This window comes from Salvelinus sp. IW2-2015, linkage group LG17 (genome assembly GCF_002910315.2).
Source record: "Salvelinus sp. IW2-2015 linkage group LG17, ASM291031v2, whole genome shotgun sequence".
NCBI lineage: Eukaryota > Metazoa > Chordata > Actinopteri > Salmoniformes > Salmonidae > Salvelinus > Salvelinus sp. IW2-2015.
In genome coordinates this window covers 15324202-15343472 of record NC_036857.1, presented here as the reverse complement: position 1 = coordinate 15343472, position 19271 = coordinate 15324202, and the positions used below count along the sequence as shown (strand labels likewise).

Below are 19271 nucleotides of genomic sequence, written 5' to 3'. Positions count from 1 at the left end.
AGGCTGTAATCGCTGCCAAAGGTGCTTCAACAAAGTACTAASTAAAGGGTCTGAATACTTATGTAAATGTGATATTTTTATTTATTTATATATATATATATATAAAGTTGCACAAATTTCTAAAATCCTGTTTTTGCTTAGTCATTATGGGGTATTGTGTGTAGATTAATGAGGGGAAAAAACGATTTAATACATTTTAGAATAAGGCTGTAACCTAACAAAATATGCAAAAAGTCAAGGGGTCTGAATACTTTCTGAAGTACACATACACATACATACAGTGGGGCAAAAAAGTATTTAGTCAGCCACCAATTGTGCAAGTTCTCCCACTTAAAAAGATGAGAGAGGCCTGTAATTTTCATCATAGGTACACTTCAACTATGACAGACAAAATTAGGGAAAAAAATCCAGAAAATCACATTGTAGGATTTTTAATGAATTTATTTGCAAATTATGGTGGAAAATAAGTATTTGGGTCACCTACAAACAAGCAAGATTTCTGGCTCTCACAGACCTGTAACTTCTTCTTTAAGAGGTTCCTCTGTCCTCCACTCGTTACCTGATTAATGCAACCTGTTTAACTTGTTCACAGTATAAAAGGACACTGTCCACAACCTCAAACAGTCACACTCCAAACTCCACTATGGCCAAGACCAAAGAGCTGTCAAAGGACACCAGAAAACAAAATTGTAGATCTGCACCAGGCTGGAAGACTGAATCTGCAATAGGTAAGCAGCTTGTTTTGAAGAAATCAACTGTCGGAGCAATTATTAGGAAACGGAAGACATACAAGACCACTGATAATCTCCCTCGCATCTGGGCTCCACGCAAGATCTCACCCCGTGTGGGTCTCAAAATGAATCCATAAGAACGGTGAGCAAAAATCCCAGAACCACACGGGACCTAAGTGAATGACCTGCAGAGAGCTGGGACCAAAGTAACAAAGTCTATACCATCAGTAACACACTACGCCGCCAGGGACTCAAAATCCTGCAGTGCCAGACGTGTCCCCTGCTTAAGCCAGTACATGTCCAGGCCCGTCTGAAGTTTGCTAGAGAGCATTGGGAGATCCAGAAGAAGATGGGAGAAATTTCATATGGTCAGATTAAACCAAAAAATAACTTTTTGGTAAAAACTCAACGCTCGTCGTGTTGGAGGACAAAGAATGCTGAGTTGCATCCCAAAGAACACCATACCTACTGGTGAAGCATGGGGTGGAAACATCATGCTTGGGGGCTGTTTTTCTGCAAAGGACCAGGACGACTGATCCGTGGTAAAGCGAGAAGAATGAAATGGGGCCACTGAAATCGTGAGATTTTGGAGTGAAAACCATCCTTCCATCAGCAAGGGCATTGAAGATGAAACGTGGCTGGGTTTTTCAAGCATGACAATGATCCCAAACACACCGCCCGGGCAATGAAGGAGTGGCTTCTAAGAAGCATTTCAGGTTCACTGGAGTGGCTAGCCAGCTCCCAGATCTTCAACCCCATTAGAAAAACTTGGGAGGGAGTGAAAGTCCGTGTGGCCAGCAACAGCCCCCCAAAACATTCACTGCTCTAGAGGAGTCTGCATGGAGGAATGGGCCAAAATACCAGCAACAGATGTGTGAAAACCTTGGTGAAGACTTAAGGAAAACGTTTGACCTCTGTCATTGCCAACAAAGGGTATATAACAAAGTATTGAGATAAACTTTTGTTATTGACCAAATACTTATTTTCCACCACAATTTRMAAATAAATTATTTAAAAATCCTACAATGTGATTTTCAGGATTTYTTTTMTTGTTTTGTCTGTCATATTTGAAGTGTACCTATGATGAAAATTACAGGCCTCTCCATTCTTTTTAAGTGGGAGAACTTGCACAATTGGTGGATGACTAAATACYTTTTTGCCCCACTGTACACATACACACACACACACACACAATTATGTCGTACTATATTTGTAAGGACTTCTTGGGGACCAACAAATGATTCCCATTCAAAATCCTATTTTCCCTAACCCTCAACCTAACCTCAACCTGTAACCCTAAACCTAACCCTAATTCTTCTGAGGACTTCTGGTACTCACAAGTATCGTAAAACGTGAACAATTTTTAGGTCCTTCTTCTGACACCGCCTTGTATAGAGGTCATGGAAGGCAGGGAGCTCAGCCCCAGTGATGTACTGGGCCATATTCACCACCCTCTGTAGCGCCGTGCGGTCGAAAGCCAAGCAGCTGCTATACCAAGCTCTGATATAGCCAGTCAAGATGCTCTCAGTGGTGCAGCTGTAGAACGTTTTGAGGATATGCGGGCCCATGACAAATCTTTTTTTGCCTCCCGAGGGGGAAGAGTCATTGTCGTGCTCGCTTCACAACTGTGTTGGTGTGTTTGGTCCATGATAGATTCATAGTGATCTGGGCCCCGAGAAATTTGAAGCTCTCAACCCACTCCACTACAGCCCCGTCAATGTGAATGATTGCGTGTTTGGCCCTCCATTTCCTGTAGTCCACGATCAGCTCCTTTGTCTTGCTGACATTGAGAGAGAGGTTGTTGTCCTGGCACGTGTCGCTGACCTCCTCCCTGTAGGCTGTTTCATTGTCGTTGGTGATCAGGCCAACCGCTGTTGTGTCTTAAGAAAACATAATGATGGTGTTGGAGTTGTGCCCGGCCACACAGTTATGGGTGAACGGGGAGTACAGGAGGGGACTAAGCTCGCACCCTTGAGAAGCCCTGTGTTGAGGGTCAGCGTGGCGGATGTGTTGTTGCCTACCCTACAGCCCGTCAGGAAGTCCAGGATCGAGTTGCAGAGGGAGGTGTTTAATCCCAAGGTCCGTAGCTTGTTGATGAGCTTGGAGGGCCCTATGGTGTTGAACGCTGAGCTGTAGTCAATGAACAGCATTCTCACGTAGGTGATCCGTTTGTCCAGGTGGGAAAGGGCAGTGGAGTGCAATAGAGATTGCATTATCTGTGGATCTGTTGGGGTGGTATATGAATTGGAGTGGGTCCAGGGTGTCTGGGATGATGGCAATGATATGTGCCATGACTAGCCTTTCAAAGCATTTCATGGCTGCAGATGTGGGTGTTGCGGAGCAATAGTCATTTAGACTGGTTACCTTGGTGTTCTTGGGCACAGGGACTGTGGTTATCTGCTTGAAACATATAGGTATTACAGACTGGGCCAGAGAGAGTTTGAAAATGTCAGTGAAGACACTTGCCAGCTGGTCAACGCATGCTCAAAATAATGGAGCTGGAGGGAATAGCAGACATTTTACGGGCTCCTGACCAATTGGGCTATTTATTTATTTCATTTTTTTGCGCTGATCTTAAGTTTTTCTATACATCGGCAGGAAAGAACAGCAGCATCGGGTAAGCTCAGTGGTGGTGGTGTGTGTCTCTTTGTTAACAACAGCTGGTGTGCGATCTCGAGGTTTTGCTCCCCTGACTCAGAATACCTCATGATAAGCAGTAGACCATACTATTTGCCAAGAGATCTTTCATCTATATTAGTCGGAGCTGTCTATTTACCACCACAAACTGATGCTGCCACTAAGACCACACTCAACGAGCCGTATAGGGCCATAAGCAAACAAGAAAATGCTCACCCAGAGGCAGCACTCCAAGCGGCCGGTGATTTTAATGCAGGAAAACTGAAATCCGTCGTACCTCATTTCTACCAGCATGTCACCTGTGCAACTGGACATGAATTAGTGAAATAAACGTACGGTATGTCTAATTAAAGCAGAGGTCTCCCAGCTGATCAGCACATGCTCTGAGTACGAGTCTAGGTAATCCGTCTGGCCCTGCAGTCTTGTGAGTGTTAACCTGTTTAAATGTCTTACATCGGTGAAAAAACTGTAGTTCACCTTTACTCCACACAAAGAGAAGAATAAAAAGCTCCCCCTCCATTTGGCAGATCTGACCATAAAGCTCTATCCTCCTGATTCCTACTTACAAGCAAAAACTCAAACAGGAATTACCAGTGACACGCTCATATATGCATATATGGTAGTTCTTTCGCTAGCACAGACTGGAATATGTTCCGGTATTCATCCGATGGCATTGAGGAGTTCACTACATCAGTCAACGGCTTCATTAATAAGTGCATCGACGACGTTGTCCCTGCGGTGATTGTACGTACAGTACATATCCAGAAGCCATGGATTACAGGAAACATCCGCACTGAGCTAAAAGCTAGAGATGCCGCTTTCAAGAAGCGGGACACTAATCCGGACGCTTATAGGAAATCCCGCTACTCCCTTTGACGAACCACCTAAGAGGCAAAGCGTCAATACATGGATTACAAAGGGAAAACCAGCTGCGAGCTGCCCAGTGACGCGAGCCTACCAGCTGAGCTAAATGCCTTCTATGCTTGCTTCGAGGCAGGCAACACTGAACCATGCATGAGAGCACCAGCTGTTCCGGATGACTGTGTGATCACACTCTCCGTAGCCAATATGAGTAAGACCTTTAAACATTCACAAGGCTGCAGGGCCAGACAGATTACTCAGAGCATGTGCTAACCAGCTGGGAGACCTCTGCTTTTGTGGAGGGTTCATTAGATGTACCATACGTGTATTTCACAAATTCATGTCCATGGCCTCTGTTTCACTGGGTGTGTTTGTATGTGTGTGATGTACAAGGATACAACCGTGTGTTTGTAGGTGCCGTACGGCATGCACAACGTGTGTGTGTGTAAGCATCTGTGTGTGTGTACTCATGCAGGTGGATGTATTTGTCACACATCAGTAGATGTTCTGCCTGACGCACTCCTATTTGGCAGCCGTATGGTTGCACCCCCCGCTATGCAGTCGCCGTGGATTGTGAGAAATGGAGGCGGAGGGCGCCATGCCAAATGAGGCCCAGGGCCCGGTGGCCGCTAGCGCCAGGAGCAGCAGTACGACTCCCAGTAACACCAGTGTCACCACCAGCCTGGTCACCACGAGCAGCACTGGGAGGCCAACACTACCCTACATCTCTGTCTATACTGGGATCCCAGACAGACAGACTCTTCAGGTACACTAGTAGCCTACGCATGTTTTTTTTCTATCTCTCAAAATCCTGTGCAGTATGGTGGTAGTTCAACCTTTGTCTGGTAGTTGCTGTTGTTTTCTTCACCATTGCAGCTTGTGAATTTGGATGTTTTGTTGCATCACAACATCAACAAAAATAGGATTGTGGAATAAAGTGACTTTTCAAACATGTAATGCTGCCAATGTCTTCAGAAAGCAATACTGTTGTAATAGGTGGTGGAGTTTGTAAAATGTTATGAAATGGTTTTGAAATGGATTTGATCCTCAGCCCTGCTCAGTGGTGCAGATCAATCTGAATTTGCCAGGTCTTTAGTAGCCATCTAGTAGCCAGTTTAAGACCTAAGTCTTAAGATCAGGGGTAGGAAGCGAACTAATTTTCCATTCGTTTCGTTCTGAAAAGAACGCTTATTTTTTGCGTTCTGTTCCGACCAGCAAAATAAAGTTCGAATCCCAAACAATTACCGGTTTATATAGTATATATATTTTAAACCTCTGAAATCATTATTGTTTTTGCATTAAGCTCAACATTAAATTACTTCACCAATCATGCAGTGCTGATAGAGCAGCTTGCTATGGAGCGGGCAAAGTATAGTTCAGTGAGTTGTTTAGTTGGGTGATGGAAAGACAAGTGTAGGGCATGAGATGCAACAGAAAATTTTCTGGTGTGGAGAAGAGCGAGAGATGGTGGAGGAGGAGGGTTGGCTTGAAGCGCTGGGAATCTTGTGATGACATACATTATCTGAATTAGGCCCACAGAATTATACCTACGGAGGAGCGGCTTCTTTGGAAGAACTTTGAATGTCTTTGACTTCAGAGTTGGCTTAACGCTGGTCCAGAGCTAGCTAGCAAGCTAAGAAGCATGTGTGTACAAAGCGGCACCAGAATTAAAAACACGTCTTACGTTTTTGTAGTTAATAAATCCAATGTGAAATGTGCTAACTATAGTATCCATAATTAGCACTGAAAAAGTTAATCCATCCTTCTCTAATTAAAAATCTCTTTCCCTATCTTCTGAATCACATTTGTAATGTCAGTAGGTTACAGCTATGCTTTGGAGGGGAGGGGCAGGTAGCATACATGCACACACACTGGCAAAGATTTGCAGCTGTCAGGCAGACGCTGGAAGAGGTTTCTGATTGACAAAGGGAGGGCTTTGCATAGGCGCTTTGTTATATTTTATGTGGGACTGGAAAAAAAAGCGAGGAACGTACAAGAACGTTATTAAGCATCGCTTGGAACCGGTTTAGGGAACAGAACTAAAAACTGGAAAAGAAAGACTTTTTTCAAGGAATAGAATCAGAACCGTTAAAAAAAAGAACATGGGAACAGGTTAAGATAATAATAATAATCATCATCATCATCATCATCATCATCATCCTTATCATAATAGCTTTGTGTACAGCGCTTTTCAGGTAAAAGTGTTTCACATAATAAAACAATAAAACATATATAAAAGTACTACAAAAAAACTAACAGGAGGAGGAAGGAGAACTAAAAGGAGAACTAAAATCATACATTGAAATCGTACATTAAAAGCATCTTTCTAAAAGTGTGTCTTCATCAGGGATTTTAAAAGAGGCACTGAAGCTGCAATCCTGATATCCTCTGGTAGACCATTCCAAAGTCTAGGGGCCCTAATTGCAAATTCCCAGTCTACTTTAGTTTTCAACCTAGACTTTGGAATGGTCAACCTTTCCCTGCCAGAAGATCTCAGGCTGCGTCCTGGCTCGTAGAGAGATAAAAATCAGAGATATAGGATGGGGCTAAACCAAGACTTAAACGTGATTAGTACAATTTTAAAATCTATTTTAAACATGACTGGTAGCCAGTGGAGAGAAGCTAAAATAGGTGTGATATGGTTACATTTTATGGTGCCTGTTAAAAGCCTAGCTGCAGCTTTTTTTAACTAACTGTAGATGATTGAGTGATTTCTGACTGAGACATGTATGCAAAGAGTTACCGTAATCTAAGTGTGAGCAAATAAAAGCATGTATAACTTTCTCTAGATCAGTGACTGAAATAAAATACTTGACTTTAGCTATATATACAGTACCAGTCAATGGTTTGGACACAACTACTCATTCAAAGGTTTTTCTTTATTCTTACTATTTTCTACGTTGTAGAATAATAGTGAAGACATCAAAACTATGAAATAACACATATGGAATAATGTAGTAACCAAAAAAGTGTTAAACAAATCAAAATATATTTTAGATTTGAGATTCTTCTCCACCCTTTACCTTGATGACAGCTTTGCACCCTCTTGGCATTCTCTCAACCAGCTTCATGAGGAATGCTTTTCCAACCGTCCTGAAGGAGTTCCCACATATGCTCAGCACTTGTTGGTTGCTTTTCCTTCACTCTGCGGTCCAACTCATCCCAAACCATCTCAACTGGGTTGAGGTCGGGTGATTGTGGAGGCCAGGTCATCTGATGCTGCTGTCCTTCTTGGTCATATAGCCCTTACACAGCCTGGAGGTGTGATGGTTTTTGCAACTGCACTTGAAATATGAAAAGTTCTTGAAATTTTCCGAATTGAATTCATGTCTTAAAGTAACGATGGACTGTCATTTCTCTTTGCTTATTTGAGCTGTTCTTGCCATATTATGGACTTGGTCTTTTACCAAATAAGGATATCTTCTGTATAACACATAATTCTTTTTTTTACTACATGATTCCATATGTGTTTTTCCATAGTTTTGATATCATCACTATTATTCTACAATGTAGAAATAGTAAAAATAAATAAAAACCCTTGAATGAGTAGGTGTGTCTAAACTTTTGACTGGTACTGTATGTATATATATATATAAACTCAACTGCATTTATTTTCAGCAAACTTATCCAAGATGGCATAGCAGTGGGGATGTCTGTTTTGATTGTCTTGTCCCGTCCCTTGTATACATCGTTTTTCTAAGTATATACTTAGTAATTATTTGTATTATTTTTTAAATCTCATTTTCCATCTACGGACTGAACATACTCTCCTGCTAGCCAGCTAACTAGCTACTAGCTAGTAGTCAGTTAGCCGCTGCTAGCGGTCATCACCGTTAACCCGGACTGGCTGCCTCAGCCCAGGCAACTCCTGCCAGCCTGCACAGCGCGATATCTACCCAGAGCATATCGGACTGCTTTTCTCTACCACATCTCCGGATTCCTACTGCAAGGTCTGAATCTTTACTCCGTCTAATGTCTCTGTCCCGAAGCAAGCACCAGTTAGGCTGGAGCTAGCCTCGAACTAGGCCCATCTCCTGGCTAGCCGAAGAGATTCCATCAAGCAATCCCTGAGCTTCAATTACCTCTTTTGCCAATTGGCCTGGACCCTTTGCTGCCGCCACGGAGCCCCGCCGATCCATCATGACTGGTCTACCAACGTAACCGTCCGAGGGGGTTTCTGTCCCGAAGCAAGCACCAGTTAGCCTGGAGCTAGCCTGGAGCTAGGCCCTTCTCCCGGCTAGCCGAAGAATTACACCAGATAATTCCTGGCCGTCAATACCTCTTCTGCCAATTGGCCTGGGCCCTTTGCTGCCGAAACGGAGCACCGCCGATCCATCACGACTGGTCTGCCAACGTAACCGTCCGAGGGGGTTTCAACAGACTCTCCTGTTGCGACCTTCCCCTGAGGCCCATCTGCTAGCCTGCTGCTAGCCCCGGGCCTGCTAGCTGTCTGAATCGCCGTGTCTCCAGCCCGCCTAGCTACTCACTAGACCCCATGATCACTCAGCTACATATGCCTTGTCCATTGCTGTTTTGGTTAGTGATTATTGTCTTGTTTCACTGTAGAGCCTCCAGCCCCGCTCAATATGCCTTAGCTAACCCTTTTGTTCCAGCTCCCACATATGCATTGACCTCACCTGGTTTAAATGGTGTCTCTAGAGACAATACATCGCTCATCGTCTGAGATCCCCAAAGAATGGAAAGCTGCTGCGATCATCCCCCTCTTCAAAGGGGGAGACACTCTAGACCCAAACTGTTACAGACCTATATCTATCCTACCCTGCCTTTCTAAGGTCTTCGAAAGCCAAGTTAACAAACAGATCACCGACCATTTAGAATCCCACCGTAACTTCTCCGCTATGCAATCTGGTTTCCGAGCTGGTCATGGGTGCACCTCAGCCACGCTCAAGGTCCTAAACGATATCATAACCGCCATCGATAAGAGACAATACTGTGCAGCTGTATTCATCGACCTGGCCAAGGCTTTCAACTCTGTCAATCACCACATTCTTATCGGCAGACTCAATAGCCTTGGCTTCTCAAATGACTGCCTCGCCTGGCTCACCAACTACTTCTCAGACAGAGTTCAGTGTGTCAAATCGGATAGCCTGTTGTCCGGACTTCTGGCAGTCTCTATGGGGGTGCCACAGGGTTCAATTCTCGGGCCGACTCTTTTCTCTGTATACATCAATGATGTCGCTCTTGCTGTTGATGATTCTCTGATCCACCTCTACGCAGATGACACCATTCTGTATACATCTGGCCCTTCTTTGGACACCACTTAACCTCCAGACGAGCTTCAATGCCATACAACTCTTCTTCCGTGTCCTCCAACTGCTCTTAAATGCAAGTAAAACTAAATGCATGCTCTTCAACCGATCGCTGCCCGCACCTGCCAGCCCGCCCAGCATCACTACTCTGGACGGTTCTGACTTAGAATATGTGGACAACTACAAATACCTAGGAGTCTGGTTAGACTGTAAACTCTCCTTCCAGACTCATATTAAGCATCTCCAATCCAAAATTAAATCTAGAATCTGCTTCCTATCTCGCAACAAGGCCTCCTTCACTCATGCCGCCAAACATACCCTCGTAAAACTGACTATCCTAAAATAGCCCCCAACACTCTACTAAGCAAACTGGATGCAGTCTATCACAGTGCCATGCATATTATTACCAAAGCCCCACCACTGCGACCTGTATGCTCTCGTTGGCTGGCCCTCACTACATATCCGTCGCCAAACCCACTGGCTCCAGGTCATCTATAAGTCTTTGCTAGCTAAAGTCCCGCCTTATCTCAGCTCACTGGTCACCATAGCAACACCCACCCGTAGCACGTGCTCCAGCAGGTATATTGCACTGGTCATCCCCAAAGCCAACACTTCCTTTGGCTGCCTTTCCTTCCAGTTCTCTGCTGCCTATGACTGGAACGAATTGCAAAAATCACTGAAGCTGGAGTCTTATAACTCCCTCTCTAACTTTAAGCATCAGCTGTCTGAGCAGCTTACTGGTCACTGTACCTGTACACAGCCAATCTGTAAATAGCACACCCGACTACCTCATCCCCATATTATTACTTACCCACTTGCTCTTTTGCACCCCAGTATCTATACTTGCACATCTATCACTCCAGTATTAATGCTAAATTGTAATTATTTTTGCCTCTCGGGCATATTTATTGCCTACCTCCCGACTCTTCTACATTTGCACAGACTTTACATAGATTTCTCACCTTTTTTATTTTGTGTTATTGACTGTACGTTTGTTTATGTGTAACTCTGTGTTGTTGTTTTTGTCGCACTGCTTTGCTTTATCTTGGCCAGGTCGCAGTTGTAAAAGAGAACTTGTTCTCAACTGGCCTACCTGGTAAATAAAGGTGAAATAAAATTAATTAATTAATTAAAAAACTTAACATGTGTGAATATTTGTATGAACATAACATGATTCAACAACTGAGACCTAAACTGAACAAGTTCCACAGACATGACTAACAGAAAAGGAATAATGTGTCCCTGAACAAAGGGGGGGTCAAAATCAAAAGTAACAGTAACAGTCAGTATCTGGTGTGGCCACCAGCTGCATTAAGTACTGCAGTGCATCTCCTCCTCATGGACTGCACCAGATTTGCCAGTTCTTGCTGTGAGATATTACCCCACTCTTCCACCAAGGCACCTGGAAGTTCCAGGACATTTCAGGGGGGAATGGCCCTAGCCCTCACCCACCGATCCAACAGGACCCAGATGTGCTCAATGGGATTGAGATCCGGGCTCTTCGCTGGCCATGGCAGACATTCCTCTCTTGTAGGAAATCACGCACAGAACGAGCAGTATGGCTGGTGACACTGTCATGCTGGAGGGTCATGTCAGGGTGAGCCTGCAGGAAGGGTACCACATGAGGGAGGAGGATGTCTTCCCTGTAATGCACAGCGTTGAGATTGCCTGCAATGACAACAAGCTCAGTCCGATGATGCTGTGACACACCGCCCCAGACCATGACGGACCTTCCACCTCCAAATCGATCCCGCTGCAGAGTATAGGCCTCGATGTAACGCTCATTCCTTCGACGATAAACGCAAAGAGGACAAGTACATTAGAGTGTCTAGTTTGAGAAACAGACGCCTCACAAGTCCTCAACTGCTTCATTAAATAGTACCTGCAAAACACCAGTCTCAATGACAACTGTGAAGAGGTGACTCCGGGATGCTGGCCTTCTAGGCAGAGTTCCTCTGTCCAGTGTCTGTGTTCTTTTTCCCATCTTAATCTTTTCTTTTTATTGGCCAGTCTGAGATATGTCTTTTTCTTTGCAACTCTGCCTAGAAGGACAGCATCCCAGAGTCACCTCTTCACAGTTGACATTGAGACTGGTGTTTTGCAGGTACTATTTAATGAAGCTGCCAGTTGAGGACTCATATCTCTATGTTTATTATCCATCTTTCATATAATTTTGTTATTTAGCAGACGCTCTTATCCAGTGCGACTTACAGGAGCAATTAGGTTTAAGTGCCTTGCTCAAGGGGCCATCAACAGATTTTCCATCTAGTCGGCTCTGGGATTTGAACTAGTGACCTATTGTTTACTGGCCCAATGCTCTTAATCCCTAAGCTATCTGCCACACTGTTCCTCTTTCCCAACTAGAACTGACTTTGCTGATAACTTCTTTATTGAGGAGTAATGTACTTACTACGACTGTGATATGTGCTAAATGTAATGTAAAATCCTGCCTCCATATTTATTTTGCTCCTTCTCCCTCTCTTTCGTTTTTTCTTTCTCTCCCCTCATTCTTTATCTGTCATTATTTCTTTCTGTTTATCTCGCTCTCTCTTTCTATCCCTCTCTCTTTGCAGGTGATGCAACAGGCGCATCATAGACAGCCCAGTACTTGCAGCAGATGTACGCAGTCCAGCAGCAACACTTCATGTTACAGACAGCAGCCCTCCAACAGCAGCAGCAACTGAGCAACGCTCAGCTCCAAAGTCTAGTCGCTGTGCAGCAGGTGTTTGTGTGTGTGTCTGTCTGTATTTGTTGGAGCGTTAGTTGTTAAGAAGTTGATTAGAAATCGGGTGCATATTAATGACCTTAATAATAGGGGGTGCCCTTTGAGCCAAACAAACCTATTCAAAAACAAATCAAATCAAATTTTATTTGTCACATACACATGGTTAGCAGATGTTAATGCGAGTGTAGCGAAACAGTGTCATTTATAGCATTTATGGTTTTAAGGGACATTTCAAAACAAGGCATAGGTGGTGTGCGCTATTGACTTGCTAGCTGACAGACTGCCAAAAATACTTCTCCACGCTGCCTTCCTTCCCTCCATTTTTACCTGCGATGGCGATGCTTCCTGTGGGCTAATGTGGGGCTAATGTGTGGATGGATGGAGAGCCCTCTGTGCCTCTCTCTCTCTCTCTCTCTCTGAGAATGCCCCCAGGCTTCCTGAGCTTTGACAGTGATGAATGTATGTATACCTGGGAGACTACAAGGCATATATCAGTGTCAAGGGACTCACAGCACACAGCATACGTCATATACAGTACCTTGTCAGAAAGAATGGGTTTTGTTTTGTTTGGGGAAATGAGGGAAGGTCCAGAAACAGGAATACAAAGGTCGGCCATTTCCTAAACACACAGAGATGATAGCTCTCGCAGTATGTCCAAGTAAACACATCAGTTGAATGGAGTCAATGTCCTTGCCTGTGTCTCTGTCTCTGTCTCGCTATCCTGGGGTTCAAGGCATCGACTTTTGTTTAGAAATCTGTGAAAAATGACAGTGACATAGAAATGGACCTCAATAGGATGACATTGAATTGAGAGTATATCTTAAAAGCACAGGAGACWGCTGAGGGAGGACGGCTCATACTAATGGCTGGAATGGAGTAAATGGAATGGTATCAACCACATGGAAAACATGTGTTTGATGTGTGCGATACCATTCCAGTTATTTCATTCCAGCCATTTCTATGAGGTCGTCCTCCCCATTAACATTTTACTGCAGTGGGCTAAATTAGGGTCACAGTTTCTTGGTAGTCTTAAACAAATCTACTTTGAAACAAAAGTATACATCTCACACACATGGTTATGGGCTTAAAAAAGAGGAAACCTTTACCATGTCGGATATAGAGTTGAAATGTATTACATTTAGCATTTGCATCTCAACATTACACTTTATATATATCACAGAAGACTGAAATCTAACAAAATCGTTTGATTTTCAGCACTTCTTTTATTTGTATGTTTATTAATTATGAAATTATGAAAAATATGAATAACGTTACAGACATGAGGCCACTAGAGGGCAATATGGTCATTTGACTGAAGGAAAGGGCTACGGTGCCGCCGGCCGCCTGTGCCCAGTAGGGATGGTTAATAGTTAACCTCTCTGATCAGTGGTCAGTGAATCGCGTATCTATCCTCCTAACAACATTGATTAAAACAATGAACAGTCCAGCATTGACAGTAGTCATTATAGCAGTAACACTTCACAGCGGTATAATGCTTTATAACTTGCTATAAGCATGTATGAGCCCCATTACAGCTATAGCTAAAGAGAACTAGTGGTTGCTCACAACTAGCCAAGTTAAGACTCCCCTATAGTTTCCCCCAACATAACATGAATTGGTTCTCCATCAGTATGAGGCCTGGCTGGTCAACATGGGCTCTTGATGGCTGACGTGTTAGTCCCTCCCTGGTGGCACACTCATCTTACATCTTATGAAGGTCTTTACACTCCATTAGAGAAGCGTGGGCTACACTTGGAGGCTAACACTGTCCATTACTCTGGCCTGTATTGGATTTTCCCTACGTAGTGGCAAATATATGTAATAAAGTAAGTAGAGCCATTCAGAGCCAGAATAGTCCATAGAGCATTAGCCCGTGTCCTGTTTCTGTGGCCTGAGGCAGCTTACAAGTACACTCTCTGGACAGGACGCTAATCTATAGCATGGCCTACTTATAAGGGACAACATCAATGAATGTTTAGTATATTGCAGGGTGGCACAAAGTATCTATTGATGGATTTGATATTGGAACCATTTAATTTCCTACATTTCCCAGGCTACCATAGTGGCAGGACGACAGCGCTACAATCTGAATGGGAACCCTTCTTATATATAGGGCATGTTCATGAGGGGGCAATCTTACAAAACGTTCATCACATTAACATATTGTGCTGAAGAAATATGTTTGGAATTGTGTTAGTATAGTCATAACAGTACACTTCCTTCCTTCTCTCCCAGGTAAACCTGGCCACGCCTCCAGCAGCAGCCCAGCTAATCAGCAGAGCCCAAAATGTTAGCTCTGTCCCCACATGTATCCTCCAGCAGGCCATGCTCCTGGGCAATGCCTCCAGTACCGCCCTCACCACCAGCCAAGCTCAGATGTATCTGCGGACTCAGATGGTAAGGAAATGGCACACATGCACACACACTCCACATTTCTCATTCCTATTTCACCTAGGTCAATAGTCATCTCCTCTCCACATGACTAGATGGGCACCCTTCATCTGAATAGTGATGGAAAGTTTGGATATGGCTTTATTTTCTGAAAACTTTCCTTCCTCCGTCTACTCCATCTAGTTTATGTTTTCCATATGATTCAATATGATGTTTTCCTTCATGTGGCCAGGGTATAGAACTGTGGCACAGCAGAGGCTAATTTAGGTGGAAAACAAAACTCAAGACTTGAGTGTCAGTCATATTTTTCCTGGTAGAAATACTGAGGTTCCTCGTATGATTTTTGGAGTAAGGTTTTTTTTTGACAACGTTGCGATCTGAAACCATCAAGCGCCACTGAGTTGCTATCCATCTTAGATCAGAGTAACACAATAGGTACAATGCTGCACATGACTGGCTTTATTCAAAATCAAATTGCTGCCATGGAAGAAAATGCCTTAGCCATGTAGTACATGGAGTGCGAGATCCAGTTGAAAGAGCTTTGTTACTGTTGTTATTTTTTGTCTTAGCACAGTGGGATAACACAACCTTGGCTGAGGGCTTAGCTGGTCCTGATTTGGAGCAGTGTTAGTGCCAATATTTGTTGTTCTTTGTCCCTCCAGCTCATCTTCACCCCAACTGCAGCTGTTGCCACTATCCAATCAGAGGCCTCCGTACAGTTCGCCATCAACCAACAGTCTAATAGTGCACAGGTAATATTCACCCCACAACATGGACATCCATGTGCACTCACAACCTCAATGAGCACACATACTGTATGCACAGACACAGGCACACACATTATCACACAACACACATCCTCACCACACACATACCATGGACACTATATTGTCATTCTAAATCCCCTGATTCCCACAGGTGCAGAACCTTGCCATCTGTAGCCAGCAGGAGGCTCCCCCCTCCTCCTCTCAGCTCCAGGGCCTGTATCTCAAACAGATGTCTGGAGAGGCCCAGCTCTCCCTGGCTGGCCAGCTCAGGAGTCTCACCCTAGGGCCACAGGGAGCCCAGCTAGGGCCCCTGTAGGCCCCTTCAGAGGGCGGGCAGAAGTGTGAGGGCCACATGGAGCTGAGTGCCCACCTGGTGAGCGTGAGACGCAGTTTGACGGCTGTCAGCAGTCAACCCAGGTAGATAACATTCAAAGCACCCTGGTCATGACTTCCATGCTCAAAGGCATTATTAGGTTAGCATAACAGAGAAGCATAGGTTTTCATAAACATGATAACTGTAGTGCATGTAGCTGCAGCCAGAGCTGCTATTTCTGTGCCATGCTGAACATATTTGGAGAAGTGTTAAGCAACATGAGTGTCCACATTCAAAAGTGAATCATTCTGTTGTTGATTTTTTACTTTTGTGATATAGACATCGAATTTCACACCCAGTTAGCGCAAGTCTAAAGACGTGTTCTTTCATCATTTTGTCAAAAGGCACTGTTTTGCCTCTGTTTTCGATAAAAATGCATGCCACGATAGTTGCGCTACTGTTTTGCTAAAAATCGTTTGGTGGTATTTCCTTTTGATTTAGTTGCGTTTGGTGGGTTCTTTTGACAGGCTCAATTGGTTCATGTACGGAACATTGTGTGCTGGATTCTATTATTTATTGATGTGTTTAAAACCAAAAGTAGACTGCGGTCTGGACCCAAAGTCGTAATATTGAATTGGATGCAAAACAGCCTGCCCGCAGCTAGACAGTGGTATGTGAATATTGGTCTGAAGGTGTTCACTTAAAGGTGCACTCTCAAACTTTTGGATAATTTCAGCCAGTTGTTTTGAAAGTGGTGCTCACAAGGAAAAAATGGTCCACAAAAATTGTAAAATTGTGTACTTTGTTATCCATTACGTATGATATGCTACAATTTGTATGATACATTATGAATCCAATTCGTACGATATGTTACGAACTTAAAGGGGAATTTCACTCTGGGGGAATCTGGCCTTGTTTTCATCATGTCTGGGGCATTTATTTGTAGGACAGTGAAATGTGTTACACACATAATTGCCCAAGAGGAAGGTATGTCTGGGCTTCGTGCACTGATGATGGCTTCAGGTGTATTGATGGGGGGGAGGGGATGAGATCTAAAAATAAATGTAGTCCTGCTTTATGGCATTTCGCGAAGGCTCTATATTATACTAATTGCACTATACTTTTTTGTGCATGTAGATATGATTGTCCTTGTTCGATAGAGCCATTGGACGTCTTTCAGCGATATTCTGATTCATTGCTAAATATACAAGCAGACCATTTTTCCCCCAGTCTCTGAAAGCCTACAACTTGTGTTGGGCGGTGCTTCGTGGTCTGGCCCCCATCCCTCCCCCAAGGCGGGCCTTTTTGAAAAGGAGGCGGACACTAACAACAAAATCGTTTGGGCAAAACTGAAAGAACTGACCAGACGCAATGGCTTCAAGTGGTTCCTCTTATCAATACGAATTCGACCATGGAGCATTTTTTTATAGGGATGCACGATATATTGGTGAACATATCGGAATCGGACGATATTAGCTAAAAATGACAACATCGGTATCGGCCGATGTCTAGTTTAACGCCGTTGTGAAAAACCGATGTCAAAGCTGACATGCATACATATATAACGTAGGTACATGACGTTATGACGCCACGTAAAATTTTGCGCTGCACCTGCAACACAGTATTCCTAACCTAGCCCACAATGTCTGCTGTGTGGATCGAGCAGTCAACAAGTCGAGCAGTCATTTGAAAGAGTAAGAACATTTCAGTGAGACAACAAAGACAAAATCCATTAATGCCAAGATAATGGAATTCATTGCCCTTGACAATCAACCGTTCTGTCGTGGGTGATGGCTTTCGCGACTGGTTAAGCACCGGTACACACTAGATACCAAGTGCGCTATTGTTCAGATTTTGCCCTGCCGGAGTTACAGTAATAGCTCACTGCTATTAGCTTCACGACATACTATGGAACGCCATTTGGGTCTTTGTGTATCAAAAAAGATACATGTCAAATAACACTATTTGACAATAACACTATTTGACGTGTTAAATTCGCTTTTAATTTGACACATCAAATAACAGTTATATGATAGATTGTTGGGTGTTTTGAATTTGCACGTGCAAGCCAAGCCCCACCACTACTATCAGTAGCACTGTCAAAGCTGTACAAAAAAGTCTGCAAACAAGCAAACTCCGGCCACAAACAATGTGTTTACAATACCGCGTTGGTAACGAAGCATTATTTGTTTGACCACAACTTCTGGGGTAGCTAGCTAGCTTTAGCTTGGTACCTAGCTAGCACCAATACAACCAATCTGAAAACAATAGTTTTCAGTAGAAACTGAGTAGAAACTGCAGTCATTTTCACTAATCTTAGCAATGATTTAGGAATCCTTTTGAGTAAGTATTAGCTAGGTAGCCACTTGTTGTTTGACAATTGAAATGTAACTTTAGTTCATGACAAATAAATAGCTAGGCAGCTACTTAACCCTGTTGTCCAAAGCTAACGTTATAAGCAACCAGCTAGCTTCATCTGGCTAGTGAGGAGTGACCTGACCGGGTTATGTGTTGTGAAGCTAGCCACAATAAGGATTAGGCACAATAGTGGAATTGCGGTTTGCCTTCAAAATAAAAGTACCTCTTTGAAAGTGATGCAGAAGGTTACAATTGGTGGAATCATGCCATATTTAGACTGGATAATGTTAAACAAGGTTGGAATGTGAAGCAATGAAATGGGGTATCAGTATACTCGGTGACACCCACAGAACACAACTGTGAAAAGCTTGCGCAAATATTAGCGTTGTAACTCTTATCGCGGGACTGTGACTGTGTGAAATCACCTCCCCAGTCAGCCTATTGTGTGTATTGACATTCATATTGCACTGTACAGCATTACCTAAGGATTGGGAATCAATGAAATGGGGTAACAGTCTACTCAAAACCCAAGATATTTTTTTCCCAACGTCCTCCTCAGAGTTATCAGGCTTCAAAACATCCACGCAGTATTGTTTTTCCTCTGTAATACTGTTCAATATACAGAGTAGGTTGACAATAAATGTGGCTCAATTCACAGTTGTTTCAGAGTCCCGCAATAAGAGCAACGCTGCTAATGATCTCTGGGTGTCACTGAGTAGACTGATACCCTATGTCATTGATCCAAAATCCATAGGTAAGGCTGTACAGTGAAATAAGTATGCCCCCAATGCAATTCTAAAGTATAATACATCCAGTGTGATTTCAACAGATTTTTGTCAAATTAACAAATGATTGCTTTTTGTTGATTTTTATATAACAACATTCCAACTTCGTTTAGCATGATCTATTCAATTATGTGAGTGGTGATCCTAACTGACCTAATACAGGGAATTTTTATTAGGATTAAATGTCAAGAATTGTGAAAAACTGAGTTTAAATGTATTTGGCTAAGGTGTATGTAAACTTCCGACTTCAACTGTATATCAAATCAGTTCTCTAGGTTTAATTATTACGTGATTAAACTAATCATGTAAACATTAACTAGGAAGTCGGGGCACCACGGAAAATGTTGATTACAAAGTTATAATTTTCAGAGTGTAACTCTTCAGATATTTTAATATCTGATCAATTAGTCTTCTATTAATGAATTCTGAATCG

At 43.3% G+C, this 19271-nt stretch overlaps 1 pseudogene; it reads left to right on the top strand.

Moving 5' to 3' along the window:
* Positions 1 to 4827: 4827 nt before the first annotated feature.
* LOC111977159 (polyhomeotic-like protein 2) overlaps positions 4828 to 19271 on the top strand; it is a 33153-nt pseudogene continuing 18709 nt past the window's right edge.